This window comes from Agelaius tricolor, unplaced genomic scaffold (genome assembly GCF_023055355.1).
Source record: "Agelaius tricolor isolate 1412-34295 unplaced genomic scaffold, bAgeTri1.0.p SCAF_24, whole genome shotgun sequence".
NCBI lineage: Eukaryota > Metazoa > Chordata > Aves > Passeriformes > Icteridae > Agelaius > Agelaius tricolor.
Window position 1 is genome coordinate 1,597,840 of NW_027269284.1, and position 12,990 is coordinate 1,610,829.

General features: G+C 39.0%; 1 protein-coding gene across 3 annotated transcripts in view; it reads left to right on the forward strand.

The window, feature by feature from the left end:
* CTNNA2 (catenin alpha 2) overlaps positions 1-12,990 on the forward strand; it is a 474,927-nt gene that overhangs the window by 320,286 nt on the left and 141,651 nt on the right. The gene's annotated exons all lie outside the window — the stretch shown is intronic.

Here is a 12,990-nt window from a genome sequence, read left to right on the forward strand (position 1 = left end):
CTGCTGAGAGCGATCGGAGCTGACAGCTCCCAATTCTGCATCAATACCCAATGAAGAAGTTCCACATGGATCTTAGGATGCAAGGATTGCAGAGGATCGTGCTGATTTTATGTGGACATCGGATGCAAAGCGCTGGAGGGACAGGGCAAAACCACTGTGTTTGTTTTCTTTTTCACAGCTGTGTTAATTTAAAAGAAATTCCTTGTTTTGGTGGTGTCTGTTGCAGAGCTAAACGTTGTGTTTGAGTGTGGCTGCTGTGAGTGTGTGCTGGGGGAGATCAAGGAATGCAGTAATTTGATGCAGTAAAAGTTGCTTTGCAGAAGTCTTGGCAAACTTAAAGCTCTTGTGCATAAAAATAAAAATGTGTGAAAGAGATTCATTACTAATGGATTTGCCAGAAACCATCTTAAATAAATTACAAATATAAACCATTTAAATTGTGGTTGCAGAACCTGAGGATCAATGTGCTTTTATGCCCCCTGTTCAGTTTATTTACATTTTTCTGCTCTTCGCAACATTTCAGTGGTCTCAAAGCAAAGATGTGATGCTTTAATAGTATATGAACCTCATCTGTGTTTTAGCATTTGGGCAGGAGAGCTGAAGGTGGTTTTCCTCTCCTCAGATCATGCAGTTTTATTCAAAGCAGGCTGTTTATGCAAGTGTCCACTGGTTGCAGTACACCTTAATTCTGTTTCTCGGTACACAAAAGCAGGAGGGAAAGCAGTGACAGAACCGACAGAAAAAGCATTGAAGCAGGAGAGACTAAAAAAACCCACCCAAGAATATATTCCAGATTGCCTTGATGAATATTTTGGTGCAATTAGCAGGGGGAAAAAAATTAAAGGATGACTTGAACTTCACAGATACTGAAAAAAGCTTCAAAGCAATGAGGTTGTGTCCCTTAAAAATCTGCAACCCCACAAGTCTTTTTTTGGGTGAAGCCTTAATGCCTTCTCCCATGTAAAAATTTGGAGAGAGGTCTGCAACAGCAGCCCTGAAAATTTCAATTATATCTTCAAGGAAAGCTACCATTTTCTGCAAATCAGATGATGATAAGGATCACTTAGTTGCCATTTAAATGCTATGTATAAAGACTTCTTCTAGTAGAGATGAAGCTCCCTGATACATCACTAAGGAGCTGAATATATATCTGAATATATTTATTTTTTTTTTCACTGCTTCTCCTTGTTATCACCTGGGATACAGCTTGGATCCCAACCAATGTGCCTATTCCCACTCTGGCATATAATCCATTATCATTTGGTTTTCAAAGGCAGGAATTAGAGCAGACAGTAGCAAACCTATATAGCAGCAGCTGGAAGACTGACAACCAGAATTAGGGACCCAGAATTAATGGCCCTAAGTGCACTCTCTCAGAGCTCTAACAGAGGGCTTTTGAAGAAGAAACTCTGCTCTTACCCAAAATTTGGTTGTAAAAAAGAATCCAGGTAGTCTTAAGATGAGAGACCTCAGTGTATGTTTGAGGCTCTGATGTTGAGGCACAATAGTGACCAAATTCAAGAACTGGGGCACCTGAAATATCTTTTGTAAATTGGTGTCCTACTGTATTTTGCAATGTACCCTTTTTGCAATCAAACCAGGAACCCACTTTGAAGATGATTGTAATGCAAAGGGCTTAATTTCCACTGTCTGAGCTGTTATCACAGCCAAACTGTTAAGTTTACACATTTTCTGAAGTTTCAAAGCCTCTGGCAAGTCTCTATAAATTAGCAGATTTAAATTAGCTTTATTAAATGTGCTATTATAAAACATTTTAAGAATGGCAAACTAAGTTTGTATGTGTTTAAAGGAGCTTGATTAAATCAATGTAAAGTAGGTTACAGAAGAACAACATGAATAAAGTTTTAGAAAGTTTAGGTGGGAAGCTTCTTCTTGTAGTCATGAAAAGGATAATTCAGTGGCAGCAATGGTCAGAATTTTTCAGTCTGGAAAAGAAAAACACCTTTCAATGTGTTTGCTCTACACATTTTTAATATTGTGTTCAGATTAATCATAGAATCATCAAGATTGGAATAGACCTTTAGGATGATCCAGTCCAACCATTAAATGTCCCATATAACTTAACTGGCCTCAGAATGATTTAATTCTTGCTAATCCCTTGAATATTCCTTTGCTGTTTGTGCCTGGATATTTACCTTACCTTAAGTTTCAATCCAGGACAGATGGGGTTGGGACAGAGTACATGAGATCAGAATGTGGCTGCTGATATCTAACTCTTCGTACACACATCTTTTCATAAATTCTCCACCAAAATATGAAAAGGCAAAACAACCTATTACATACTGAGTGTACTTCTTCCTTTTGGCATTTTCTGAGTGGTTTGTATCAGAATAATAAAAAGTGATGCTCTTAGTGATGATTTTAATTTCCTTTCATGAATGGAAGGACTCAAACCTTGATCTTTGGTAGTCTTTAATTTTCAAGTGTGCTGAACCATGACATTTTGCATAAAAGAAACATTTAAAAGCAGAAAAGGGGGAAAAAAGATATGACCTAAGGTAAAGCAAACTACATCTGTTATTTCTCTTGAATTTGGTCATCCTGAACATTTATTGGCTGCCCCTTCTGTATAGAATTTAGGATTTCAGCTGGTAAGAAGTCCAGTTCTATAACATGTCTATTTTAGTAGATATAAAAATGAGTAACATTATACAAGATTTTGACCAGAATAATCCTGCTGGCTCCAGATGTCATTAAATTCTTACAGTACTTGACAGGCACATTGGATTTGTGGCTACCTTTAAATCACAGATGTTCTTATGCTAATGACCTTTTTGTTTTTGACAAGGTGATAAACATTTCTCTGTCTCATTGCAGTTATTCCATCCTCATCAACCACATTCATTTGCAGGTGGTCATGCATAGCTCTAGAAGGTCACTGGCAGAAGAGACCCATGCGCAGAATTGTCAGCACAGTGCAGAAATGTCAGTTTTTAGGACAACATATCCAGAGTATGGAGAAGTAACTCTCTCCTCCATTTATGGCTGATAGACTACTTGAATAAGCTAAAAAAGGACTGACTCTCCTAAGTATCTGTGAAAATACCTTTGGATTTCTGGACGTGATGGGAAAACTCTTGTCAGAGTTACTGGTTCTGAATGTCCAGGGGTGATGGGAAAAAGACAAGAAGTAAAATGATCATTTTGTGATTAATCAACACATGAAGATCATGCAACATCCTGGCTAGGCAAAGGCTGCTGTGTTACTGTCACGTTACCAGGTTGGTGGAACTCCTGGTTTGCAGGAAAAGTGAAAATTTAAAGGGTTTTGATTAACCCTTGCTAATTCATATCTCTAAAAATGTCTTAGGAAGAAGTCATGGAGGAAGCACATGTGGAGTGCAATGATTAGCAAGTGTCAAGGTTTTAGTTGGTCATATTTGATTGGAAATCAATTAGTTCCACCTTCAGAAGTGCTAAGTGAGACACTCCACAAAAGTTTATCTCAAGATCTTCCCAAGCATTTCTGAAGGTACCAGCAAATAAACTGTAATTAATTTCCAATTCTCTTAGAAACAGAGAGGGCCACTGCTTATCCACACTCCTGAATGCATCTACTGTGCCCTCTGCTGCTGTTGATAGTTCATCTGTGAGGGTTATTTTTGATTAACTCTGGTGCTAAACAGAATTTTATTTATGCTTTGAGACTCATATTGACTGAAGGGTTCTGTTCTTCCATGGATGTTCCTTCTTGCAGCTGTTCCACCTGGGGTTGGTTAATTGGCTGATTGGTTGGTTGTTGGTGTATTTACTCAGACTTATCAAGAGGTTGGATGAAGTGACAGAATAGCAGGATTGTTTAGGACTGTGAAAAATCCCCCTGTAGCCAAACTAGTTATGGCCCTAAATCCATCACATTTTACCAACATTTGTGTCCTTTTCCAGAATAACTTGGGCAGTTGTGAGGTCTCACCTGGGGACACAGGTAGCACCATGCTGTAGAGAAGTCATTAGAAATACATTGGGATTACCTTCATGATGCAAAACCCTTCATTCTTTTTACCAATGGCAATACCTTGAGGGGCAGTGAACACGTTTTGGATTTCCAAAGTGCAGGACATATGGAGAATAGAGAGGAATTTATGAAATCAATTATTAAAAGCAAGGATGAACAAGTTAAAAGCTGTTTCTGGCAGTCTTCTGGAAAGTCTTTTTACAAGTGGATGAACTGCTCTTGGAAATTTTTCCTAGAACAGAAAATCTGTTCTCAGCATTAGACAACCAGTTGTTTTTAATCCATTTCTTGTGCTCATTTCCAAATGTATTTTAAAGCAAAATCAGAAAAGACAAAACAAACTTCATGCTGGCCTTTGTAGATACATTCTTTCTAGAAACACAGGTTAGTTATGAAATTGGTGCTGGTATTTTGAAATTGAATAAGATTTCTATTGAGTCCTCTTCTATCGCATAGAACACCACCTGAACTGACTCCACAGAAAAATGGAATCATAAAATTGGAGAATAGCTTGGGTTGGAAGGGACCTTGAAGACCATGTCCTTCCATTCCTTGCTGTGGGCAGGGATACCTTCCACTATCCCACATTGCTCCAAGCCCTTTCCAACCAATGATTCCCATATTCTGAAGGGAAAACTCAAGATACATGTATTGAAATCCTGGTTGCATGTGTATTGCATCTTACAGGGAGATTAGAGGGCCTCTGGATCATTAGCTCATAGACAGAATTAATAATGCAGAAACCAGGTTGAAGACTCATATTTCAGAGAGAAGTCATTGTGATTTTTGCAAGCCTAAAGAGGATGGTTTGTTGACTACCTGCAATATTTATGGTTTCATTACGTTTTATTTGCAACTGATGTAATGTCTAAGAGAAATAGTCATGGGTCAGGAGTCTCCGAAGGACACATTTAAAGGCATAACAAAAGATAGTCATGCCTTCTTAAAAAAAAGAGAGAATAACCTGACCTTCTTTTTTTAAACCAACTTAAAAATACTCAAGGCATTACTGAAGAGTTTATATGGTGGAGGAGGTTTGTGTGTGGTGTGTGTGTAATCTTAGAAACTCAGCTTTGCTCAACGGCTAATTTAATGTTGTGAGATCCAATGGCAGTCTTTGAAATATGCATTCCTGATTCTTGTTTGGTTTTGTTTCAATGTATTTTGAAGACTTTTTATGTTTTAGAATGAAGAAACATACAAAGTAATCAAAAGTTTGTGTTACTCCATTACTTTTAATAAATATATAGAGGCATACCAAATTCTAGTAAAATATGCAAAGATCCTGAATTTTCCAAGGTTTTAGAAAGAACATGCCAAATGCATTCTCAAAATCTGCTCAGTAGCATGAATGTAAATTACCCTGCCATGTTTTTAATGGTGAAACAGCAGATTTGGAGGGCAAACAATAACAAAGCTTTAGGGTTCACTTCAGCTGTGTTTCATAATCACATTCCCTCTCCTACTGCTGTACTTTTGAATCTTTAATATTCCTGTAAAATGAAGAGCTTATTGTTTCCTAAAACTCAGTTTATATTTTAAATGAGTGGAAAGATGCATAATCAACTTGAAAAGGCAGGAAAATATCATCCTGTTTTTCAAGACATAGGACATTTTATGGAGTGTTTTGAATTCTAGAGACCCGTTTTAAAGAATGCTTGGCTTAGTTCTGCTCTTTTTTTTTTTGTCGTGCAAATTAATTATGATTTGACAAGAGTGTACTTGATTTTCTTCTTCAGATTTGGTGCAAAGCCAGGCTTTATTAGTTAGAGCCTCTAAATCAAAACCAAAGGTCAGTATCTGTAAAATGCTTGTGGCTCAAGATATATTGTAGTTTTTTCCCCATTATTCAGGTGTTTTCTGTCCATGAAAAGGTGTTTGTGTCTAAGTGGATGCTGTGTGATGCACACATGCCTGTGGACAAGTACCCACTTTTCATGATTGCATCAGTAATGTTCCTTGCAGCAATCCTAAAAATTTGGGAAACCTTTGGTGTGAAACTCCTGAATGACCCCCCCTTCATGCTTGGTGTGGTCTGTGAATGCTGGCGGGGGATGTTGTGTACCCATGGCAGGTAGGAGACAAAAGGTGATTTAGCAATGCACAAATAGTGAGTGCCAGACCTGCTAAAAATCAATCCTGGAAGCAGGTCCAGACCCTCACTTTGCTTCTTTTAATTGTATCTCTTTTTTTTTTTTTTTTTTTTTTGCTTGTTGTGTTCCCTATTTCTTCTTACATCTACAGTTGTTGCTTTTTGTTGGGTGTTATTGTTTCCAGTTCTTAATTTCAGGGATTGTCTCTTCCTATGTCCCTGCATAATGCCCAGCATGGACTATCCTTTGCTGTGTCAGAGAATCACAGGCATTTGGGGTTGAAAAGGACCTTAAAGAAATCATCTCATTCCAACTTCCTGCCATGGGCAGGGACATCTTCCAGCATCCCAGGTTGCTCCAAGCCCTGTCCAACCTGGCCTTGGACACTTCCAGGGATGGAGTAGCCACAGCTTCCCTGGACAACCTGTCCCTCATAGTCAAGAATTTATTCCCAATATCCCATCTAACCCTGCCCTCTGGCAGTGGGAAGCCACATCCCTTGGCCTGGCACTCCACACCTTGTCCCAAGTCCCTCTCCAGCTCTCCTGGAGCCCCTTAAGGGCTCTGAGGTCAGCCTGGAGCCTTCTCTGCTCCACGTGAACACCCACAGCTCTTCCAGCCTGGTTCCACATGAGTGGTGCTCTAACCACAATGAATATTATAATAACACAGTTCTGGTGTTCAAGGCAGCTGTTGGACAAGAATTCAGTGTTTTACTGCTCCCTGGGATGGGATCTATTGTGCAGCTGAGCTGGGGCTGTGCACTGACACCAGGTCAGCAGAACTCGCTTGAAGCTGCTCCCACGAGGTCATGAGAGCAATGAGCAGCAGAAGACATTGAAAACTTAGTGGGAAGAAGTTTCCCTAGTGCCAGTGGGATGAAGTTGGGTGGTATTGGCTTCTTTACCTTCAGCCCAAAGAAAATCCCTTTATCCTTTGATCTGTGCTGCTTTTCCTTGGCCCTCACTCTGCAGGACCATGGAGCCTGTTGGAAGCATCTGCAGCGCTGCAAAGCAGTGCTGACCTTGGGATACTTCCCTGAAACACATTCAGAAGCTTCTGAGCTGTGTTCTCTGACTGTCTGGATTTTCTGGCACCGTTGTGTCCATTAAATACTGATTAGATTTAAGAAATCCAAGAGACCAAATAATGCTATCATCTCTTCCCTACTTATCTTAATAATATTGCCAGTAATATTCCTATATATCAATTCTAGGATATTCTATACCTAATCTGGTGCAGGGAAACAGGGACAGTGTGCTTTTTTGTTTCAAAAGCAGAAGAAAGCCATTGTATTTATTGATTTGATTTTTTCTGTATTGCCTAAAGATGAGGGTAAAAAGTGAAAGCTGCTTTCAAGGGCTGTTAGAGAAATACATCATTTTTCATAATGTTTAATGAATTGCTTACAGTACTTGTTTTACTTAAAACTGCAATTAAAGATCACCCTCTAGTCAAAAGAAAACTGTGATAAGAATGTGACTTGAAACTGGGCAGAACATTTTCTAAAGCCCTTTGGGAGTAATTCCAGTAATTATTCAAGCTGACGTTTTCCAGCAAAATAACCCTTTATGTGTGAACTCCATTAATCATAATAACACAGTTCACATGTCAGATACTTCTCTTCAGTCACTTCACACTCTCCATTTATTAAGAGACTAATAAACATCCTCACTAAACATGAGAAAATATTAAACTGCTTGCAGAAAATCCTGGTGTGTAGGTTTGGTCTGGTGAGGGGGGACGTGATCTCTTGATGTCTGCAAATACCTTGAATTTCTGGGCTGTAGCTGCTATCAGCATCGTCTCCTCCTCATTTGGTGTCATTTCAGTCACAGCACTTTCAGGACATTTCTGTTTTCTTTTTTCCTCTGAACTGCCCTGGAGAGGTCTGGTTTGTCTGTCTGTCCAGCAGTAAAGACTTCCTGTATATAATTTCTTAGCTAAATAATTGGTCTTTTGCAAGACCTGGATGTAGGAAACAAAAATTCTGCTTTAGATCACCTACAAGCACAAGAGTGAATACTTGAATACTTTTTTTTTTATGATATGAACTTACTACACCTTATTGGAACAGCAAAATTAATATGGACTGTCTTTGATGATAAGCAGCTCTAAGAAGATTTGTGTTATGTTTTTCTGTGTTTCATCAGCTGAAGATACTCCTAAATATTATCTTGTATTAAAAAGTGGTGGTTGAAAAATGCAGTGGTGATTAGATGCCCATACTTGAAGAATTTATAATTCTCTCCTTTTCAGATTTTGACATTCTTTTGTGCTTTTGAAGCTGGCAAGTGCAATTATCAGTGTTCTGATGAGGAGTGATAAATATAATCTATTGCTGAATGTGGATAAGGATGCAAATAAGATTGGTTTGACACAGCCTCCTTGTGCATCTTCTGACTTCTCAAAAGCTGAGTGGAGAATAATTCTTTGTCTTTGGAGATTTGCTTTATAATATTTGATTGGGGTTTTTTTTGTGTGTATTTTTTTTTTTTTGTCCTGGAGCCATGCAGTACCTGGACTGTTCCTGTGACTAATGCTTGAAATTCAGGATTTTTGCATGGCAGTTGTCATTCGTTGCACATTCCAGTAGATGGCAACTCCAGTCTTCCTGACATTTCATCTCCATTCAAACCAGGAATATTTGCTGTGCCCCCACCCCTGCATCTCATTCCTATAAATAGCTGTGAGTTTCACAGAAACGTGAGGCAATATTACTTTTATTGAAATCACCACACAGTATCTGATTTCAACTCAAACAGTACCTAAAGGATGATTAAAAAAAGGCCTGTAAGTGCCAATCCTCCTGGATCATAAAGCAGGAGGGTTGTGTTACACACTGATTCCCCTGTAACTTTAGAAAATATTTTAGGAATTTTCTTAAAAAGAATTAGTACCCCAAACTTCTTTTTGTGTGAAATAAAGGAAGGAGTTGGCTGCAAGTACAGCACACTGGCTTCAGGTTTGACAGTCTGGCTGTGAGTTATATCTCCCCCTGATTAATGCTAAATTATTTATTTTTGCTGTTCATAGTAAACACTTGATCAGACCTGTAAAACTTTGTAAATTTGTGAATTTCATAATGATATACCTGGATGCAGCTTGTTTTGGGTGAGGGCAGGAGCTGGCCCAGGGGTTCTCTGCATGGTTTAGCCATGGGAATATTCTCCAGTTTCCCTCCTGCCCGAGGCACTGCCACGCTCAGCCCCTCTTCGTTGTGCTCCTATTCCCTCCCATCAATTGTACCACCAAAGCACCAGTGCAGAGCAGCCTATTTCTGGTTTTTCCTCTGCTGACTTTCACAACTTTAATACTTGCCTGTAGAATTGGAAGCCAAAAAACAAAGCATCTCTCTGTGAGTGAATGCCAGACATCAACCCCAGGCACAAAAGATTGTGCTTGCTCTGCCTGGGATGGAGGCTAAGGATCATAACAGTCACACAAAGGGTCCTTTCTCTATCTCTCTCTATCAAGACTGTAGTTTAATTTTCAAATCACTTCCACTGTGTCTAGCAAGGTTTTATTTTGAGGTTGATAGTTAGAAAGGGACAGAGTGAAGGACATTTTTTTTTAAAAAAAACACTACAAATCTGACTTAAAACTAATACATGCTACTTATCAAGGATTTTTTACCTACTTCATGCATAGAGAACTTTCAGTAATCCCATAAGAAACTCTCAATCTGCCAGAGTCTGGAGGAAAATTTGCTATTTTATATTAAGTCTTGTGGTCATAAATGCAAACATTTCTTGTTTAAAATAAACTGAAGAAAAGTTCTAAAGTAGAGCAATATTTAAGGCCAGATTTATATGTTCACACTTTTATTGGTTTAGTAAAAACCTTGATTTTCAACCCAGACTTGATTAGCCTATGGATATTTTTACTTCACAGAAACAGTATTAAAATAAATTACACTCATATAGGACAAGCGGAATATCGGTCCATTTAAGCCTGACTGATTTTTATGTAACAAATTAGTGTGCAAGGTAATTAGATCTCTTTTGGATGCCTGTTTCATTCCTGGAAGGAATCCCAAGAACCTCAGAAAACTGACTTTCAGGTTATATACAGGTCCTGGGTCTATTGCAGCTAAGTGGCTTGTTTCTCATTATCGCATTTAGTGCTGCAGAAACGACTCCACCAGAGTCTTTATTAAAACTTGCTTAAGGCCAGCATTTTCCCTTGGGTCAATAATGACTTTAGAGGAATGGATGTAGAAGCTGGATTTGTTCTGGAATGAATTATGTCTCATCAGGGCCCCCAGGCTAGTATTTCAAATTCGCCACCAGGCACTTGATCAAAAATTCTGTTCCAGGATTGGAAAGACCTTGTTGCTCCTACTAGGGAGTGCAGAGCACACATTTGTGGAGCTTTCCCTGCACCTGAACTATATGACTCTATTTTTTTCACTGCTAAAACCCCATTGAATGCCACCTGCATCATCGAGGATGTGGTTTAGGAATGTGTCCTGAAGGTCTCGTGCGCTGGGAGAGGTCATTGTCAGTTATTTCTGAATAAAATAGAGAGCACAGCAGAGCACTGAGTTAAGCACTGGTAAAAGCCATTCAAATCCTACAGCTCCTGGTGTGAGCACAGTGCTCATGAGAGGGGTGGTGAATACCATTGCTTCCTGCAAGTCTTGCTCATGAGCAATCCAGATATTGCACATCATGGAATCACAGAGCAGTTTGAGTTGGAAGGGACCATAAAACCCATCTCATTCCAACCCCTGCCATGGCAGGGACACCTCCCACCAGCCCAGGTTGCTCCAAGTCCCATCCAGTCTATCCTTGGACATTTCCAGGGATCCAGGGGCAGCCACAGCTTCTCTGGGCACCCTGTGCCAGGGCCTGCCCACCCCATCCTGCTCTTGGCTTACTCCCCACCTCTATCTCAGCTGTTGGGAGAGGAGAAATGTTCACAACATTCACAGGCTGCCCCATATGACCAAGGAGAGGACATGAGGATGTGGAATGGAAAATCAAACTCAACCTGCAAAGGAAAAACAGTCACCAAGGAGCTGTTGGGGTTTAACCCCAGCCAGAAACTGAGCACCACAAGCCACTCGCTGTCACCTTCCCCATTCCTGCTGGCTGGAATGGGAAAGAGAGCTGGGGAAAAATATTAAACTTTGGGGGTTGAGGAAAAGACAGTTTATTAAGTCAGTAAGGGGAGAAATAATAGTAATAATAATAATAATAACAATAATAATAATAATAATGGACAAAACAAGTGAAGCACTTTGCAATTGCTTGTCACACACTGACCGATGCCCAACTCATCCCCAAGAAATGATTGGCCTCCAGCCAGCTCTCCCCAGTTTATTCCTTAGGATGTTGTCCCATGGATGGGAGATCCCTTTGGCCAGCTCAGGTCAGCTGTCCCAGCCCTGCTCATTCCCAGTTTTTTTGTGTTTGCTCTCTGGCAGAGCATGGGACACTGGAAAAGTCTTGATTTACAGTAAGCACTGCTGAGCAATAACTAAAGCATCAGTGTGTTATCAACACCATTCTCATCCTAAATCTAAAACTCTAGAAAATTATCTCTGTCCCAGACAAAACCATGACACACCTTCATAAAAAATTTCCTCCTTAAAATTTCTGTCTTACTCATGTGGGCAAATATTTCTGAATTCAGTTACTCAATAAATTAAAAAAAAAATTTGTTTTTTTCTTTTTTTTTTTTTTAGTTTGTAAAATCTTCTCATGTTGATGAGCAGATAAAATAAAATTTTGACTTAGAATAAGATCTTTAATTTATGAGCCCAAACCAAAACCGCGTGTTTTCCCTTTGCTGGTCTGGTTTTAAAACATGATCATGTGGCATTTACAAATGCAGTAGTTTGGGAGTGTTTGTTCTCTTTCAGTGCTTTACAGAGACTGAGGTGTCCATTGAAATGCAAAGATGTTTGATATTAAAAGAGATTGCTAGTGGATAATAGGCAGACAGGTGTTTGGCTTTCCTTTATGCTTGTCAAGGACAGTTCCTTGGATGGCTCACAAGCACATTCACATCCTCATTGTTTCCTGCTGACTGGATTTTCCCTGAGTGCTGCGTTCAGAGATTGCAAATGTGACATTACCTAAGAGGCCCCATCAAAATCTGGAGCAATGGTGGGTGTTACAATGGATATTGCACTCCAGCTGCTGTGTCTGAGGCACAATATTAAATATAAATAATTACTTTTAGATATACAGTGAAATTTCCCCTGTAGCCATTTCCGTGGTTTATTTCTTGCCTAACAACTGCAGGAATTGAAATAAAAAATCTACTTTTGCTATATACCATACATCACACTCCTTACTTTTCATTTTGAAGTCGATTTTCCAGATGTTTCTCTACAAAACAGAATGGAGTAGTTTAGCAACTACAGGAGACTGTAAAAATATATTTACTTTCTTGCAATTTTCTTTTGCAGTATTTTCTATTGGAATTTTAGAGAATACCAGTTTAGATAACATCATGTCAAGGCTAACGGAGTAAAATCTGTGTGTAGTTAAGTTTTGCTTGACAGTTTATAAAGCTGAAATATTTCACAGAGTGGGAATTAAAAAACACCCTCATATGAAATGTGTAATCCAGTCAGCTTAATCAAAATATCAAGAAACAGAAAAATATTGATAGGTACACTACGTGTAGAATCACAGAATCATTTAGGTTGGAAAAACCCTTTAAGATGATGCACCAAGGCCACTTCTAATCCAAGTCCACAAGATTCATTTCTCCAATGTTGCACTTAATCCCTAAGGAAAAAAATAGAGTTTTAGTCAATATGTAGGACATCATCTTTTGCAGAAACTTCCAACATTTAGCTTCCACTTTAACCAGTAAAAATAGAATACAACAGTGGAGCTATTCTAGGGGCTTATTTTATTTTAATTTTTAAAATATTTTACTTGAAGTCTAAAATAAGTTTGA